The following is a 21,508-nucleotide window of genomic DNA, read 5'->3' on the forward strand; positions in this document are numbered from 1 at the left end:
AACTACGTAAAACTGCTTGTTTGTGACACCAGGAACTAGCTTGTGAATTTTTATTGTACATATCTGAATCTAATTTATGCAAGAGGAAAAAGTTACTGGACACGTTGCCGGAGATATTGTAACGATGTCACTGAAGCAAGGATTCGACGCATGATTTTTCATGTCAACACAGAAAAAGTCAACTATTGAATTGTTCTTAAAAATACAAGATAGAAGGTAAACCATAAAAATATTTGACATTGAAGCATAATTATCATTCCAAACTTATTTATATATTTTGAAGAAAAAAAAGAATTATTTCTCATACCTGAAGTGTAATTACTACTACTTTACGAAGCTGCTATACTTTTACTCTCCGTCTATACATATATAATAATTATGGTACTGGTTGCGTATATCTTGCATCTCTAGGACACACAATCTGTCACTTGGAAAGTGGTTGATAAACCAAAGAAATTTTTTTAACAAATCTAACGATGTAGATTATATAAAAAAAAATCTAGGAAGTTATCCAAAATTGTGGTAAACAAAATCTCAAAATTCAAGGTACTTAAATATGGTAGAACATTAAAAATCCTATTGAAGGTGTGCTTTTGATATTTGTGTGATAAGTCCGCGAACTTTATATCCATTTTTCCATAGCTTAGTTTTTTTTGTTTTAATTCATGCATAAAAAGTGAACAAATATTTTACATGAGTCTTGAAGGTATGAATTGTATTTTAAAAGTGTTGCGAACGAGTTTCATGTTGCTTTCGTTCCCGGAATTAGGTACAATCCTACTTATTCTAATTTTAATTTTGGCAATTTTTAGCCATTTGAGAAAGATTTTGACAAAACTGATACATTGAAAGATAGTAAAAGACTTTTTATTATTACTTCTTTCGTGATGATATAATATCATGGATATTACCCTACCAGACGTTTTCTTACTATTACTTTTACGCTTGTTTTCCGGGTTGCCGTTTCCTTGACTATTACCCCACACTTGTGTTATTCGTATTATCCATTTATTTATATATGATATACATGAAGTTCTGGAATTTCTAAAATTGTGGTATTGTGACTAATGGTCACAAAGTTATAGCCAACCACAAGCCAAATCCATGAATAGAAGATACACAATTTTATTTTATGGTTAAGACGGAGAATACATTCATATGAATTGTAGTAATGGGTTTAGAAGGGGTTAATGTTACGAAACGATTCCCCAAAATAATTAATGACAAAGACTTTCAAGTCCATGCTTTGGTAAAGGAAACCCCAAAATAATTCGGACGTAAAAAGAGGTGTACAATGGCATTGTATTGTATATATTCTGAGAAAGTTTCATTTATTTCTGATTCCGGGTTCAGGTAAAGAAGCGAATAAAGATGTATTCTATAACCAGATAGTATATATTAATATGCAGATATTACGACGTCAATTTAATCCCACAGAAAACCCTGCATAAATATCATTCAGATAAAATGTTATAAAAGGTTCAAAATACACCTTGTGAGTATTATTCTGTGAAAGTTCAAGACATTATGTGAGAAATTGCGGATAAGAAAGTAGGACAGATGGAAGAACGAAAAGACAGGATCATCCCTACATCAGTACACCGCCGGCAGTTTAGAAATAAAAACAAATGTCACTCAATCAATTTTGTTTAAAAAATTGAAATTTTGCAAGCAACTGTACATTACTCCTATCCGAAGCTTTATCGAAATCTACGTATTTGCAAATGCATGCTGTGTGAGTCGCCAGTTTGGTTGGTCATTTATCCATCTAACACAAAAACGGTCATGGTATTTGGTCCTAAAAGGGAAATACATTTTTCCTAAAAGGAAATCGGATTTGCCTGATATCAATAGTGGAATGTCTCTTTTGAATTTATCTAAACAAAATCTATCGACAGAGTTAATATTTCACACCCAGTTGACGTATATATAGGAACAAATATGTTCTCATACTTCTAGTCATAGCGTTAGACTATACCCATTTAGTTCCCGTCTGAATGGTATACACAATTGTATTCAAAAATATGATTATTGTATTAACATCCGATTACATTTATTTCAATTTAAATATCATAGAAAACCCACCCAGTTATTAAAGGTTGATGGTGAATTACAAGATGTAGCTACTTATGACCCAGTACTTGATAGTTGTCAATTTTGTCATTGTTATACTATTATTAGACATAAGAAAGGTGAGTTTTTACAACTTTTTTACAACTTTTAAATTATTATTTTGTTCCATTGATGTAAACATACAACGTAGTAGTTAAATGTTTAAAACACCCGCCAAACATAACGGTTTTAGGTAATATTAGATGTTTTGATTTTAAATAGCTACCCGGTTGACTAATTGCAATTATTTTCAAAGGAATAATGAACACGTGATCGAGTGAAGAAGCAAGTACGGACAAGGAATTGCAGTAACTATTCAGGGAATTACAACATTCGTAATTCAAAAGTTGTTATCGCTAAATAGTCGCAGGAATATGTGTTTGTGTCTGATGAATACAATGGGGATACATTTACCAAGAGAACCTGCATAACCAATTCCATGTTTTTGCAGCCGTGTCAATTATTGCTCAAAGACCACGTGTAAGTATGTAACAAGCATTTCAAAATTAAAATTTCAAAGCTATTTTTACACAAATTCAAAGCCACTTGACTATTCGGAAGCAAATAATGGGGTAAGGCTTTTAGAAAAAGAATTCTGCCGCTTTTTTTCACATGGTAGTTTATATTAAAGCAGACACAAAGAACCATACAGTAATGATACAGAGAAATCCTAGTAAAACATTCTACAATTTTTGTAATAAAAGAAAATAAAGTTTCCTTATAAATTTATACAATCGCATTATACATTTACTATGCAAATATGGTGCACCATAGAAAAAGCGCGGTATTTTAAATTTTAAAATATAGCCACAATCTTAAATTATTCTATAATCTTGTTGACTTACTATCCAGTTACTATACTAAAAAGATAGCTAAAGTTTGAGTATTGAATTCTCTTCAGAGTTTCCTTTCGATATTACTCTTGGTTAATGAAAGATGTTTGTTCATTAGGTTAATTCAGCGACATTATATTTATTGTTCATTTTGGAGCGGAAGTAATTGTATTGTCAGAGTGTCCTGGTCATAGATAAAAAATGTTGTACGTGTTACCTCCAAAAGATATTTTGGGAATGCGAATTTAAAAAATAGAAAACAAGGTTGTTTTAATAAAGATATCATTGATGCGATATACTCTATACAATTCAATTGATCGTCACTGTTGACTGCATGAGTGAATGGGAATCTGTAATGTGTGTCAGAACAGGTAATCATAAACTGTTTGTGATTGGATGGATGTCGGATGAAAGTGCAATCAATATAAGGTTCCACCATGAGAACCCGTCAATATACACGTAAGTTCTTTACTTATATTCAATTCACCGATAAAACCAGAGGCCAGGCTTTAAGAAATATGATTCTCAGAACACAATTAATATTTTAAGTTCGGCATTTAAATACCATTTCTATGTCTACCCGTTACTGGTAGCTTGCTGATTGATCGGTTATCATGTACTATGTATTTGTGTGTTTAACTGTAAATATTGACAAATTCTGTATAGAGTATTGAGAATTTAATGATTCCCCTTGAAAACGTGAGGAATAAAATCGATCTGTTATAGTGCAGGTGAAATTCTTTTCAAGAACTGCATGGTTCGTTTAGTAATCATAGTATCCCATAAAATAAAAAATAAAAAACTTCATTTTAATGCTTTAACCATGAAATAATACGTGAAATCCAACTTTTCTTTTGTTTTACTATGTTATTGTAAGAATACATGTATATTGTATTGGGACATACAATATTATTTTGATATACCTTTCGATTGCCGTCAGCTTATCAAAATTATGGAATCTTGTAACACATCTGTATAATATGCAATAGTTTTCCTTTTAATGACAGCCCCGCATTGGATTGCGCATTAAATCAAATTCAAGTTAATTGCATACAAAGTAAGCATTACAAAAATATTTACCTGTAACCATGAGCAAAAGACACGCATGCATAACAGGGTTGATTTTATAATACTATATTGCTTTTCATGGTTTCATGCACTTGTTTATGAAAGGCCATTTAATGTCGGCTATCAATATTTCTTTTAACTTTACGGGTGACTAGTAAATATGACTTCCTTAACAAGATGAAGTATAAAGTGACGGCTTTGTTATAGTCTATACTCACATTCTAAAAGGAGATTATGAGATTCAGGAAACATTTGAATACCTTTAGATTGTATCACATTACAATACACGTAAGCGTATATTTTCAGATTCTGATCAGTAAATCATATATATGATACATCTTTTTTTTTCAAATAAAAGTAATGATTTCCAGGAACAGCTCCCCCTCCCAACAAACCGCCACACCCCTACACCCTACCCCCCAAAAAATCATATCCTATTATACAGTGCAGAGTTGAATTATTATTTTCAAATAACATGGACGCTATTTTGGAAACAGGATCCCTGAAATATTTTTTTTAAAATGCAATATTTCGTCATTATATATAACTATTCAACAGGAGGCGAATAGGACTAAGCGCTGGTTGATATATAGATTTCAGGGGGGGGGGGGGGGGCAATAAGGGGTCTTTTAACATGTTAACAACACCTTGATTTTGGCAAAAACAGTTAACAACAAATGCAAAAATGCTGATAAGAGTCAACACATTGGGTTGAAAATATTTAACAGTTTAAAATCTCAGATAACAGATAACAAGACATTGAAAAAGGCCAAAACAGGTTAACATCAAAAGGTATTCACCCCGACCCCCCCCCCCCCCCCCTCCCTCATTTTAAACATGAAGTTTTTCTTTACGAAAATTCACACCATTTAAAATGTCAAGATAGCTTATAATGTCATGTTATCAACTAAAGGCCACTTGTTTCATTAACCACTTCATAAATCATTGAAGGATATCGATATGACATGTCATGTCTTAAAATAATCTTTCCATAGTAAAACATTTCTACGTGTTCTTTTTTAGGTATTAAATGCAAATACAATATAAATGTACTGATTTTTAAATATTCAATACAGTTATTGAGAGCATATTCAAATAATACAAAACTCTTGGTTTTTTTTTACAAATTGAGGTGAAATTATAGGTCGGGCAACCGTTGATGTAATAATTGTTACCAAAACACTAACTGAATGTATTTGATAGAGAAATCGAGTAAATCACATTAATTATTTCTATTAAACACTATGCGACAAATTTGATCGGTGTATTATAGGATAAAGGAAACATGATTGTATAACACTATACAGCAATTAGGTTTAATAGTGATTTTTTAAAGTCAAACCTTGGACTGTGAATAGACCGTATTTTTTATTTATTGCACAAAGATCACATGGAGACAACGACAACTGACAAGGTCCAACAGAGGGTGAAACTTTTAATAGCTTTATGGTACTGAACCCTGTCATTAATAGGTACAAAACCATGTACTTACTATTTAGTCAGTGCTCAATGATAAACACAACAAATGTGATCCAACAAACATAGACGACATTCTTATTTTGAAATTTCATGTATTGAAGAGGATGTAATAAGGAGCACTATCTGTGACAACAATATCATGGAATAACCATGTAAGAATATGAATACCGACGGATGAAACAATTACGGAGAATAGCTTTGGATACAAAAAATAAAAAAAGATCAGCTTTAACCAAAAGTAGTTAATTGAAACCAACAAAAATTCGGAGACAAAGTTAACTCGAATAATTCAAGCCCTTTCCGTGTCCGATTTTCTCCCACACGATGTAGCCTTCGTAGATCAGCGGAATATAACGACTGTATTATTCGGGTTAAGACAAAGTATCTAAAATAAAAAAAAACTGTCCGCCATTAAATTAAATATGAATAATTTATTTGTAACTATACAAAACTCTCATAACGAACATGTGGCATCCGTTATCCTAAGGAATTAACAATGTAACGCTTCTCAAGCATAATTAGTCGATAACCTTATAACAGAAATGATACTTTTAGTTTTGAATCAATATTATTTATAGAACTATGAAATAGAGGTAGATATATACCTAGACCGCGCACATGCTAATAATGATAATAGTATACATGTTGTCTTATTCTATTGGTAACCAGATGTCCATCAAAATTGATGAAAAGTAAGTGAGCCATTTTTCTTATCTTGGACCCGAGTAATATTATGAAGTAATTGCTAGTTTCAAAGCACTTGTAGTAAAAGTTAATTCCCAAATGCGTGTAGGGATTGCCAGTTCCAAAGTGCGTGTAGGGATTGTTCGTTTCCAAATGCGTATAGAGATATTTTAGTTCCCAAAAGCGTATAGAGATTATAAATTCCTAGCTACGTGAAAGGAGAGTGTTTCTCTAATGAGTAAAGCGATAGTTAGTTTCAAGTGCCAGTAGGTATTATAAGTTCCTAAGAGCCTATTTTTTTTTTTTTTAATTTCCTGCGTCTCTTTAGGGATTGTTAGTTCCAAAGGGACTGTAATGATGATGAATAAATATGTTTAAACTAAAGGGATTGTAGAGATTGCTAGTTTGCAAGTGTGTACGGATTGTTAGTTCCATAGTCCCTGTAGGATAAGTGCATTATCCTTAGGGATTGTAAGTTCCAATGTGCTTCTAGAGATTGTTAGCTTACACGTGCCAGTAGAAATTGTAAGTTTCCAAGAGTAGGTTTGTTGTTCCAACGTGCCTATATGATAAGTACGATTCTAAGTTCATGCAGGGATATTAAGTTCCCAAATGTTTGTCGGGATTATTAGTTCCAGGGTTCCTAAAGGAATTGTTAGCTTTCAAGTCAAGAGCGTGTAGGTTTGTTGTTCCAACGTGCCTGTAGGTCTAGGAATAGTTAGTTTCCTAGTGCGTGAAGGGATAGTTATTTCACAAGTGCCTTAAGGGGTAGTTAGTGCATAAGTGACTTAAGGGGTAGTTAGTACACAAGTGCCTTAAAGGGTAGTTAGTGCACAAGTGCCTTAATGGATGATCAGTTCACAAGTGACAGTAGAAAGTTAGTTTTCAAGTGCGTAAAGGTATTGTCAGTTCACAAGTGCCTGTGGGAATAGTAAGATTCTAAGTGCGGATAGGGATTGTCAGTTCACATGTGCGTAAAGAGATTGTTTGTTTCCAATTTGCTGTAGGAATAGTAAGTTTCCATGTGCGTATATAGATTGTTTGTTTCCAAGTGGCTGTTGGGATTGCTAGCTTCCAAGTTAATGCCAGTGAGACAACTATAGGGAACTAAAGGTCACGGCTACAAGGCATCACAGCAACGAGCATAGCCCATACGGTAAATAAGCTACAAAAGACCCCTAAATAACAAAATGTTTAAGAATTCAAACCACAAAACAACTATGTGTGTACAAAAGAACCTATCGTTGCACTGTTGAAACAGCTTAGCATAAGAACAATAATCAGTTGATTAAGGCTTGAAGAATATTATCACTATTTTTGGTCAAAAATAAATAAAATACAAATAGCAATATATATTTAGATATTTTTTATCCGAAAATATACCAATTGATATTTGTGTTTAACTAAATCAAATACTTTACTTTATACCGTTCTTTTAAATGCTTATGTTGTTTTACACATTTTACATTTATAATGATACGGAAGTTTTCGTGATGGTTTATAAATACCATTCTGATAGGTCATCTCCTATACAATGTACATTAATCAATAGAAGTGAAGATATTCAATAATATATATATATATATTATTATATATACTGTAGCAATATGTTATTGTGACACCTGTATTACTTACATCATTGTCATAACTATATAAGTCTGTTGTTTTACAAATGGAAACTCAACATGGTAAGTATTCATTTTATGTATTTTATGTACAACCCTTTTGCCTGCATTGTATTGCAAGAAATAAAAACTTTATCTGAATTTAATGGACTGCTTGTTGACTACGATCTTAATATAATCTTAATGAATATCGATGCGGGTTCCGTTGGTTTTGAAATGGCTGTATCAATCTTGTCCTTGACAAGAGTGTTTTCTATTATACTGATACAAAATGTGGAATAAGTGTTTCATTATTGCTTTGTATATCTGTGCATCTACCAACTACGAATTATTGTAACGCGTTGCTTTAAATTCACAGAAGACAGATACCAACACCAAAAGTTTCTTATCTTATCGTTTTCTTACTGTAAGATTCAATTACGTGTGCTTGTTTTGTATTATAACAAATAACTTAAAATAATTACATCAAGTGCTATTGCAACTTAGACAACTGTCCACAAGATCCCATATAACGCAAATGTAAGCAACTATGATGGCAGGTATAAAGACTGCATAACCGCCTACAACATTGAACAAAACAACTACTAGTATGTAGACAACAATAAAGACTGCCTAACTGCCTTCAACATTGAACGAACAAAAGAACTGCGTAGGCAACTATAAAGACTGCCTAACTGCCTACAACATTGAACAAAACAACTACTAGTATGTAGGCAACTATAAAGACTGCCTTACTGCCTTCAACATTGAACAAAACAACTACTAGTATGTAGACAACAATAAAGACTGCCTAACTGCCTTCAACATTGAACGAACAAAAGAACTGCGTAGGCAACTATAAAGACTGCCTAAGTGCCTACAACATTGAACAAAACAACTACTAGTATGTATGCAACTATAAAGACTGCCTAACTGCCTACAACATTGAACAAAACAAGTACTAGTATGTAGACAACAATAAAGACTGCCTAACTGCCTTCAACATTGAACGAACAAAAGAACTGCGTAGGCAACTATAAAGACTGCCTAACTGCCTACAACATTGAACAAAACAACTACTAGTATGTAGGCAACTATAAAGACTGCCTAACTGCCTTCAACATTGAACGAACAAAAGAACTGCGTAGGCAACTATAAAGACTGCCTAACTGCCTTCAACATTGAACAAAACAACTACTAGTATGTAGGCAACTGTTCAATGTTGAAGGCAGACATTGAACAAAACAACTACTAGTATGTAGGCAACTATAAAGACTGCCTAACTGCCTTCAACATTGAACGAACAAAAAAACTATGTAGGCAACTATAAAGACTGACTAACTGCCTACCTATTGTATGGTAAGCGTTAATAGAAACCGACATTGAAGCGAAATGTAAAAATGTCGAGAAAACTACTGTGTATAACTATAAATCAAATTTGCAGAGCTTTCAAAGTTAGTCAAATGTGGCGGATTTCCAGCTCCTATACTCTGGTCCATACGCCTCCTTCTTCAGACTATTTGTGAAACTCGTGAGAAAACAAATCCCCATTGCTCTGTATGTTAAATCGAGTAAACAAGTGTATGCTATACAAAGATAGAAAAATAAGAAGATAAGGTATGAGACAAAACCAATATAATTGTCATGTGTTACATATACAGGTGTCGACGTTCAAGAGAATATAGGATATACTATAAAATGACGTACAGCTGTAAGAATTGTTTTACTGTAATATTTCAATTCATTATTTTATAATTAACGAATAACTATGTAAGTTTTCTCGTTTGCATCGTTTTTCATTTGTCATGTATGTGTCTTTTATACGTGACTTTGCAGCATGGGTTTTGCTCATTGTTAAAGGCCATGTGATGGCCTATACTGTTGCTAATTTCTAAGTCATTTCGTCTCTTGTTGAGAGTTCTCTCATCGGCAATCATGCCACATCTTCTTTTTTATATATATATATGAACAAAAATAAATTGATGAAAGTATGATCACTTTTGCGCACAACACATACTATAGTATTACACATAAATTAATTATTCTAAAGACATTCATAAGACACTGGTCTGTTAGTTATTATTTACAATTTTTTACATACATTTGTTAACCTCTATCATATTTGGTCTTTACAAAATTTAATTAAAAAACTAAAAATTGTTTTAAGTGCGAAATCGACTAATTCTGTTGCGCAGATATCTCGTAACTGATATGAGCTTGTGTTTCCTACAATGACACAGATAACCACGTATATGTTTTCGTTTGTAGCAATTGAGGCATTCCCATAAACTTTTCCTCGATTGTGTCTCATTGGCTCTCACCATATCTTTTTACTTCTATATATGTATACAGGTGAGATTTTGAAGAGAGACAGTTATCACAATTTTTTTTCGTTAACACCATTAACGGTACCAATTTTACTGCACTAGATACGTATTTCAAAAATAAACGCGTCTTTAGTGATGCTCAAAGCAAAAAATATATATAGAAATCACACACTTGTTCAATTCACATTCATTGGGCAAAGTAAAAAAAACAAACTTTTATGTTTTCTGGCGCCATAAAACATCTTCGTTTTATGTGAAGACAGGGATAACATTACTGAAATAAAATTTGAATGACGTTACTATTTATAATACCCCAAGTATTTAAAATGACATGCATGAGAACTTAATATTTGCAGTTAATTCTTATAGTAAACTAAATATCTTCCATGAACAATTGAAACCATGTCTATTATAAAGATGAGCTTATATGACTACCAATGGTTGGATCTATAGTACAGTGATACTTGAAATAATCATTAAAATTAAATACTTTACTGACGTCCTAAAAAGTTGTCAAAATTGAATTAATATTTGGGTTGACACATTACAAGTATCATATCCACATTAATATTTGGTTGGCATATACTTTTTCATCTTTTCATTTTATCTACCACATTTGTTGACGAAAAAACGCTGTTTCCTGTTTTTTTAAAGGATCATATGTATGTGTTTAGAGTTAACAAGTTAAATTTCTCGTTCAATGAAACTTCGGATAACTTCTTTGTCATTTAGGCGTTTTCGTTATACCACCCATTTTACCAACATAATTCCTCTCTCGCACATTATTTCTTTCTTGTTCAACAAAATTTCCGAGGTTTTGTGGTCATAAAACCTTACAAACAAAATCAATCTCACGCACAACTGATTACATTTGAATGTTTTTTTAATAAACTGCCTTCACCTTAGACTTCATTTTTAAAGTTTACTGTGCAGTTAAAAAGCAATTAGATATGGCAAAAATTTAAAAGGAGTGATTTGGTTTCACAATAACTAGCTTGAAACATATTTCGATCATTTTCTATTTATTTTTAAGTTGTTAAAAACTGTTTAAAACGTTGTTTGAGTGCTATTGTCCTTTTGTAAGTTTGACTAAAATACCTTCCATTCATTGTTAGAAAAACAAATATTCGCCTAGTTAAGATTCAATAAAACAGGAAATGTTTAACCAATTATACTGAATATTGAAGAATTTCATATACAGTGGGATAATTTGATAAAAAAAAATCAAAGGGATATTCCTCGTCCTTTGTTTTGTTGTTGAATCCAGAAATTGATGAAATAGAGAGAAAAAAATGAAGTATCTTTGTCTCTTTGCTATCTATCGTCTTCAAGCCTTATTGTTTTCCTTTAGAACGCATGGCAAATCAGCAACCACAGTAAACTATATCCCTTATCTTACTACCATAGTATAGTACGGACTACTTATTAACAGCAATCATTATAAAAAAATGGGTGCTGGTACCAATACTAATCCAAAGCTATAGTTGTAAACTATATGCGCTCCTAACAACAGAGGATCATAAAGAAAAGAGTAGGTGCAATAAGGCCCGTATTTGGCTTAAAAATTACTGCAAATTTAAAAGTTATCATACATTCAATTTTTTTAAATTACTGAAAACTTGACTAAGGTACAAGGTATTCAGAAAATCAAAACAAACTTGACATTGAACAAGTGACCATGAAAACAAATCATGACTTAATTTGCATATTTTGTTTAATTTCGTGATTTCCTTGATTTTCATCAAATTTTAAGTATTATATATTAGATTGAAAAAGTATATGCGCACACAAGAAACAACTTTATATTTGGTGAGATTATGTCAATACTTATAATAAAGCTTCTGTTGAATTATTTTGTTGTTTCTTGCCTGCGCACGATGTTTCCTCAACGGAAATAAAGATAGAAAACTGCATATATTCTGTAATTTCATCGTTTTTGTGAAATTAGTACATATTATGACGTAATTGTGATGTTTTTCAATTATATTTCTTGATCCTTTGCATTTCTAAACATAATGTGCCAATTTGAAATAGATATCAAACATTTTATTTTCTTGGGCCAAAACCAGGCCTTGCCCCTATTCCTTTTGTTATAAACAATGCTATAATATCTGTCCCTGTACGAATACTGCTCTTCCAATGGAAATTTTGTTACAGATTATGGCTTCCATTTATAATTACTACTTCAAAGCAACTTATATTCTATGACCTTCTAATCAAAGCAACCTTGCTCGAATTCATTGGTTCTAGTACACCAATGTTTACTTCAAATAAAACAAAGGTGATATTGTTCAACGATGCGTAAAATGCCGTACTACCCGAGTGTTCAAAAGAAACCTTTGACGTGACATCGTAATATGATAATCAATAGAAGGATTTAATAATACAATAGTATGTTTATCTTCAAACATGTAGTAAAATCTAAACCGTGTTCGATATGGTTCACTGGAATCAAACTTTATGAAATGCCATTTTTAAATAAATATTTCACCATAATTATGATTATACACTGTATGTGTTGTAAGGACTTTGAAAAACTTCTAACTAAAAATGCTGCCATGTAAGTACATGTAATATTTTATTGAAAAATGTCATCGACAATAACATGAAGCGATATTAATACTTTATTTTTAAACTTCTCAATTCAATGGCGACCAGGAATTATAGATTTTTCTGTTGTTCCACCAAGATAAATCGACTCTCGACTTGTATTTCATAATAAAAGGCGTGTCTAAAAGGGTTTTTTATAAGGAAGGCTAATTGATTAATGTATAATACAGCTTTGAAAAAGGAGGGTAACAAACAAAACCTGCTGAATACGGTGCTTAGAGTTTTACAAATTGTCTATAATTCTGTTATGCGTTGGATATATGTATCGGAAATTAAACACATTTATTCTAAAATCAGTCATTGACATGATACGAGTAATGTTCCTCTCATATATTTTATGATTGTATGAAACTAAACCCATATCGACAGGGATTGTGCTTAATTTTCATATGATGAAGGCATATTCTTTTAATAAGTTTAGTTGATGTATGGAGCTGGCATGTCTGGCAAGTGCGTGAGGTCCTTTGTTAATGTATGTATCATTGTCATATAATTAAGCTTCTTCTAACATCGGACTTCTTTTTAACTGAACTTTTGCTGTGCGTGTTGCTGTGTAATGTTTATTATTCATAGGTATATGGGAGGGTTGAGGTCTCACAAAACATGTTTGACCCCGCCGCATTGTTGCGCCTGTCCCAAGTTATGATCCTTTGGACTTTGTAAGTCTTGTATGTTGTTGTTTTATTTTGTTTGTTTTTTTTAATTCAGTTGTATATTTCGGAGTTTAGGACGTCGTCCATTTTCCTTGAACTATTGAACTAGTACTCTTTTTCATGAGGGGCCAGCTGAAGCCCGCTCCGGGGCTGAGTTGAAGACACATTTGTGTCCTTGGATTGTTTTCTACTCCTCTTTGGTCAGGTTGTTGTCGTTGGATACATTCCCAATTTCCATTCTCAATGTTATGCATGATTATGAAAAACATGTGTATTAATCAACATAATCAAAGAATGAACCTAAATACTGTAAGACTGTAGAAGTAAGAACAAAATAACCAACCAACCAACCATTAAACTTAAAAAGCAAGAGAGCAAACATAGTTTTAACCACATTTAACAAAGCTTCGTCTTTTCAATTGAAGATTTAATTGCTGCAATATAAGTTAAATGTTAAATGTTTTAAACATTCACGTGGTCAAGTCAATAAAAACTAAGTAAAAAGTCAATAAAAACGAGGTAAAAAGTATTTTAAAAAAAGGTGTAGTAAAAGTTTCGTTACGTTTGAAAGGACACGTTATTACTGTGATATGAGGTTTTTTTAGTTTCGTATTACATGTATTAATTATTGTGTCTTCTTTTACACATTTCATCGAACTCCATACGTCTGTCTGTATAAATTAAAATCTATAAAAACAACATTTCGCTAGTTTTCTTATTTTATTACATTAATTTTGTAAATAATATTTTGACAGACTTCAATGAATGCATCAAGTTATAACAAATCTGAACATGAAAACGATAAAGATAACAAGATATCGAAAAGTACATTTTGTAATTGAAGGGTAGTAATAAAATAACACACGAAGATGTCATATCTGTTTCGATTACTACAAAAAATTTAATCTTTCGCATGGATCAATGTTAAGCTTTCGTTGTGTATGGATTATTTGTTATATAAACATGTCCGTTTAGCAGCATTCATCGGACTATTTCAGCATTGGTCAACGTCGAGTTTTCGAGATGATGTCCACATAACAGATACTTTAAGCAATACGTCATCTATATTTGGCTTATAAATGTTTGTAATTTTAAGGTTTCATATATGTTTTGCAGGGTTCATGTGACCTAGAACTTCTTTTCATTGGTAATCGGAAGTTACTTTTTTGCGTGCATACTAGTTATTCTGACAATAAGCAATAGATTAACTATATTTGCGGTATGGAATGATTTCTAGGTATAATTACTCTCAGGCAGGTTCATCTGACCGTGACCTTATTTTCATGATTCCTTGCTCAACTTTAAGTTTTTGTTGGTAGCTCTGATGCTATAAGTAATAAGATATCAAAATGTAATGTATAATCTAATGATATTAAGATGTGCATGTGGTTTAGAGTGAGCCAAGAATCCACCCCCTGTATAGAGCTACATTAATGATTAATCCGGACAATATATGCATGTAGTGTGTAAAGTTTGTTTGTTTTTGTCTGCAATATTCAATCATTTTTCAAGTGTCGGTTGCAAAAAAAGTGAACAATAATATTATTTTTACCTTTACTGTTCATGTTGAGATGACAGTTTACTTTTCTTTCTATTTACCATCTGTGTTTGATGCAGGGATATACATAACTTCGAGGATAATAAGTTCTTACACAGTGTAGATGCTTTGATGATGAATATTATTACTTTTTTAATGGTTAAACTTCCGATGTCTGTTGAAAACAATGACTTCGTGTAACATTTCATTATAGGAATAGAGTCACCTAACACTTTGAAGTTTCATGATTAAATAATTTCCAAAAACATGTTCAGAACTGGTTATGTAATACTGTTAGTGTAAGTTAAGTGATAGTCAGGAACTTGATATTCAGTGTTGTCGTGTGTTGATGTGGTTCATAAGTGTTTCTCGTTTTTTTATATATAGATTAGACCGTTCACGGGTTTTTCTGTTTGAATGGTTTTACAAGTTGGTCTTTTTGGGGGGCTTTTGTAGCTTGCTGTTCGGTGTGATCCAAGGCTTCGTGTTGAAGATCGTACTTTGACCTTTTATAATTTACTTTTACAAATTGTGACTTGGATGGAGAGTTGTCTCATAAACACTCATACCAAATCTTCTTATATCTTTTGTAAATAATGTTAACTTATGATATATGTATTTATATAACGCTAAGCAGATTCTTATTTATGATTTATCATCACAAATTCCATTTGTAAATATTATTTTACTTATTTTAATGAATTGTTGGTCAATAATTTAACTTCGGATTAACAAGCGTAAGTATAGCTATGTGAACCGATACTTTGACTTAAACCAATGCTAGGCACCCGGGTAGATTTATTTGGAAAATGTTTAATTCGTTTGAAATTAAACTTTTTTACGGTTTTTTTTTTATTAAGAATCTCTTTTCGTAAGCTTTAAATAAAAAAATTTAACAACAAATCAAATGGATATTTTTGAACCTGAAATGAATGCATGTTTGTCAAGAACCGAATTTGAAAGACAAAAAATACTTCGGATGTTTATTCATTTTTTGAATGTAGAACCGTTTGTTGAAATATAAATGTGTACTTATTGAATACTCTGCCTGTAATTGATTCCAATTCATATATCTCCTGCCATCGTTTTAAGATTAATACCACAACTGATTTGATTATTCTTTCATTTTAATCTATTCAAATTGAAAATAATCCTTTTAAAACTATATTTCATAGTAAGAATTTGAGATTTATCTATAATAAAAATTAATTATATGTTTATATATTTTGATAATGAAGTCATTGAATTATACCAACTTTTCTTATTATGCATGTCTGAAAAAAATTGGATTAACATTTTAGTCATGTCATGCATTTTATGACCTATCTTTTTTATTTTCAGGTCTTCAGACAGCTATGAAAACAAAACTACAAGATCTGGACGAAAACACATTCAACGAGTTAATAGCAAATAAACTTTGTAATGGTAATACAGACGAAGATTCTAAAACAAGTGATTTATCCGACACAGAACTCAAATCAAGAAACCAAACAGACAAACATCTCAACGACAGTAATGAGGATATACCTGTTCTTGTGAAAGAAGAACCGTTTACACTTTCTGACGGATCTGATACGAGTTTAGAGAGAATACAGCCGAAACATTCAGGAACAATGTATAATCTTGGTACATGTAAGGATAAAATAAAGAAACGATGTAGCTGTAAAGTTTGTCAATCAAAAGCAAACAGAATTAAAACAATCCATCGTGAAGAACAAGATCACGAGGAAACTACTGATTCCGATGACAGTTACCAAGAAACGGCCATGTTGCCGCTTAACTTCAAACGGACGATTAAATTTAACCCATCAGCCAACAAATCTTTTAAATGTGATGTATGCAATAAAAGGTTTCGATCATATGACATTCTGATACGACATTCTAGAACACATCCTTCAGAAAAGAATTATGAGTGTGCAAGATGTGGACAAAAATTTTGGTCAGAACATTACCTCAATGTTCACTATGAAACGCTACACAACAGCTTCCTCGTCATAAACACTTGTCAAATATGCAAATTACAATTTCGATGGAAACACGAACTTCAGGAACATTTGAAAACACATGTTATAGCAGAATCGGAACATAAATGTAATAATTGCGGGAAAAAGTTTGTTAATAATATGTTTCTATTAGAACATATGAAGACACATGCAGAAATTTTTTTTCATCAGTGCCATGTTTGTGATGCAAGGTTTCTGACGGAAAAATCATTACATACTCATATAAAAACTCATGAATCGAAGAATCCTTACACGTGTGTTGTTTGCGGAGAAGAATTTTTGTTTGACAACCTTCTGGAGCAACATATTCTGACTCATATAGGGATATATCCTTACAAGTGTAAAGCATGTGGGGCTGGATTTAACCACGAACGCCATTTAAAGGAACATGAATCAACTCATAAAAATATGCAGCTAAATTCAAATTTGCCAGGTCACGTATCTGCCATTCCGAAATTGCATGAATCTCATAAATTCAGAAAACTGTGTTCTGCAGGAAACAATATGGCGAAAACTTTGATTCGACATCAAGGTGATGCACCTTGCACGTGTACGATTTGCAAACTTGAATATGGGGGTGGTAAATCGTTTTCTAAACAGTATAATTACCACACGAGAGGTCCTTATGCCTGTGGCATATGTGGCGAAGTTTTTCTGTGTAAAAATATTCTATCAGATCACGAACAAATTCACTTGAACGAAAATGCCAGTAATTTCAGGAAAAAAATCAGCAATGTTGAGGAATTGTCAGAAAGTGAAAATCGTCAAGTGTTTGAATGCGATCTTTGTTGTGACACGTTTAGAACCTCAAAAGATCTCCAATCACATTTTCTCAGACATTCAGAGAGAGAAATGATTAACAAGTTTAGAAGGAAGAAAACTATATATGATTGCTCATTTTGTGGGGAGAAGTTTGCAAAATTTCAACTTTTAAAGTGCCATCTTTTGATTCATTCAAATATTACAACTTGTTGCTGTCAAGCATGTGGTAAATCTTTTTCTCAACTAAAACAATTAGAAGAACACGTGAGAATTGATCACATGACCAGTTCTACATGTGATACATCGGAATCAGAAAAGGAGGGCACGACATATAGTCCTGCACGTGATTCTTTCATACCCGACTATCACTTTAATGAAACAGTCTCGTTGACCAGCGATGTCGATAGACGAACTTTTATTAATACTGATTTTTCTACAGAACATCAGTGTGATATATGCGATAAAAAGTTTGTAAAAGAGAAGGAATTAGAAGACCACATTTTAACACATTTTAAGAAAAATAAAATTCATGCCCGTGATGTATCAAAAGAGATTGATAATCGAATGGGTAAAGTGTCCGCTTCAATAGGTAAATCACCTCGATATATCGAAGATACTTCCTTGTTACAAGAACATGACAATGAAATGATGCCATTAAAAAGAATTAAGCGAGACCCGGATGACGGAGGATATGGCCTTGCCACTAAAATTCCCCAAAACAGTGGTCATTTTATTGGAAATGGTCCTTCTGTGCATTCTTTTGTTGATCAACAAACTGAACAACGAGATTTTGTTAGCAATTGTTCTTCAAATGAAAAAGATATGTTGATTCTATCTCCACATCCTTATATAGAGAGTGATCCCTTTTCAACTCAAATAAAAAGTGTCGGTTCCTCAATTGAATCTAGTAGTACTTTTAATTCACCACGAGGAAGTCATAGTTACGCATTTTCACCTCGTGGTAAATTTTTAAGTGATACAGACAGTGGATATTCAGAGAAAATGAATATAGCTTTAAGTGACGTTGAGAGTGTGTATTCTCCTCTAGGTATAGATGTAAACAAAACATATACAGAAAAGGGCGGTTCTGTAAATACCATGGATACCACCATTTGTAATATCAAAACCGAGAGAGAAGAATACGATTTAGGTTCTACTACTTTAGTTAGTGATGTTAATGATTTTAATTTAGAATCAGATACAGACATTTTAGACAGTAAAATCGGTGTGTCAGCAATTCATACTAAAACACCTGTGTCAGGATATACACTATCATCAAATGAGACTAAATCCGCTGCATCATCATGTACATTTTTACCAAGTCAGACTAAAACCGCTGTGTCATCATGTACATTTTTACCAAGTCAGACTAAATCCGCTGCATCATCATGTACAATTTTACCAAGTCAGACTAAAACCGCTGTGTCATCATGTACATTTTCACCAAGTCAGACTAAAACCGCTGTGTCATCATGTACATTTTCACCAAGTCAGACTAAAACCGCTGTGTCATCATGTACATTAATATCAAGTCAACCTAAAGCTGATGTGTCAGCATGTACATTATCATCAAGTCAGTCTAAGTGCACTGCGACCAACGATCATAATATCATGGAATCATCCGACCACAAACAACGTGTTCCTTTCCTTTTTAACTATACAGAAAAGAAACTCAAGCAACATCGTACAAGTACCGTCAATTTTCATTGGTTGGGAAAATTAAAGTAGATGTATTACTGTGGTTTCATTATTCGTGGGATATTAAATTTCGTGGATTTCAAAGAAACGGGTGAGGTGAACCACATAGTTTAATTTTCAACAAATCTATTTTTTCAATAGGCTTGTATGCAAACTTTTGAAAAATTACGAAATCGATTATCCACGAAATTGTGAGCTTTCCTCAATCCACGAACATTGGTACTCTTGAAAAAAAAATCCACAGTATTAAACGTCCCGCCATGTCAAGCAATATGCGTGTTCTGTCTCTATTTGCGTATCCGTCCATTTACAAGTCCGTTTCATGTTAAAATATTTGATTTATGTTTCTGATATACAGATACTAAGTGGTTTGGTATAGAGAGCACAATGTAACTACCCAAGAGAATCGTTTGCCAACATAAAAGTCTAGAGTATTGTGTTTAATCTTGAATTCATAGTTCAATGCTTTACGACAGACGTATTAAAGCACAGTTACACTTGTATCACAATGAAACTAGGCTCAATTGTAAAATATAACTCTGATTGAGGGTTAATTCGATTTCATAGTTCATCGGCTTAACTTTTTGTTATCAACCAACGACTCTTTTCACAAAATTCTTGCGATCAAATTTAGGTACATAGAATGATAATATATTTAAAACATTGATTCCATAAATAAGTTCTCAGGTTTAAGTTGATTGTTGTAGAGATTTGATATCACTATGCAAATTCATCACAGAATATTTTAAGATTTATTGAATAACAAATGATTTTTAAAGTTGGTAGACAATATGTGTCGATTATCAGGTTTCCGGCATACTAGTATATCTATTTTTATAAAACAAAATATGTATGCTGCCATCGAGTTACAATTGAGGTTCGCGGTTTTTGTTGAACCATGGAAGTGGTGAACACAGCAGACGTGGTTATAACAGCTTTAATACTTTTTCAACAAATACATTTTACAATATCTTTTGAGGAAAACCCTGATCATGGATTAATCCGATTATAAATTTTTGTGCGATTTTCGTTTCAATGAAAATTAACGGAAAAGTATGACCTTGATATTTATATGGTATTATTATATTTAAAAGTCAGTAGTTTGACATGAAATAGGTGTGTAATACGTTTTTATGGCAACGAAAAGAAACGCTTCATGGCGCGATATGGTGTTCAAATCTATTCAAGTTTTAATAAATAAATTTGGTGTTTTTACTGTCTTCTGATTGGTTAAAATTATTAGTTTTATTTTCAATGTTGTCAATTTTGATCGTGACACGCCCACTCTGACGTTGTGTATTCATACGCCAACATGTGTGTACGTTGTTATTGTTAATATAAATAATATAAAAAGTTCTTTGAGCCTTATTTTTGATAGAAATTTATTTATAATGAATGGCAATTATTTATTTTGATTTTATTGAACCATAAAACTAATTTTTGACTCTTCACATTTTACATAATCCGCTTCGCGGATTATTCAATGTGAAGAGTCAAAAATTAGTTTTATGGTTCAATAAATTCAAAATAGATAATAGCCATTCATTAAATAAGTTATTTTATAGTGGGACTAATTTGTGTTGTATTTATTTTTACAAAGAGTGAAAAATTAAAAATGCAACGAATCTGTCAATATTGATATTTCTGTTCTGTCTTATTCAATTACAATCGAACATCAACTTCACAAGAATCAACAGTTGTCGTACAACCATAAAACTTAACGTACACCAAATTCACATGAATCATCAGTTGTCGTACAACCATAAAAACTTAACGTACAACAACTGCTCCTGTATATTAATAGTCCTATCAACCACAACACTTAACGTACACCAACTTCACCGGAATAAGTAGTCCGACATGTGTATCAACCATAAAACTTAAACGTACACCAACTTCATCTGAATCTGTAGTTCTACCAATCATAAAACTTAACGTACACTAACTTCACCTGGATCAGTAGTCCTGCCAGGAACATATACTGTTCCCATGTCCTACACACCATAAACCTTAATGTTCAACAACTTAACTTGAATCTGTAGTTATACCAACCATAAATTGTCACGTACAACAACTTCTCATGAATCAGTAGTCCTACCAACCACACAACAAAATGCAGGTAAAAGGGTCGGACTTCA

At 32.3% G+C, this 21,508-nt stretch overlaps 1 long non-coding RNA gene across 1 annotated transcript; it reads left to right on the top strand.

Moving 5' to 3' along the window:
• The first annotated feature begins 47 nt into the window (after positions 1-47).
• On the top strand, positions 48-20,726 carry LOC143067849 (uncharacterized). The gene is made up of 3 exons (XR_012976050.1): positions 48-216; positions 2,369-2,592; positions 16,249-20,726. It is a non-coding gene; the product is annotated as an uncharacterized LOC143067849 (long non-coding RNA).
• Positions 20,727-21,508: the final 782 nt, after the last annotated feature.

Source organism: Mytilus galloprovincialis, chromosome 3, assembly GCF_965363235.1.
Source record: "Mytilus galloprovincialis chromosome 3, xbMytGall1.hap1.1, whole genome shotgun sequence".
NCBI classification, from domain to species: domain Eukaryota; kingdom Metazoa; phylum Mollusca; class Bivalvia; order Mytilida; family Mytilidae; genus Mytilus; species Mytilus galloprovincialis.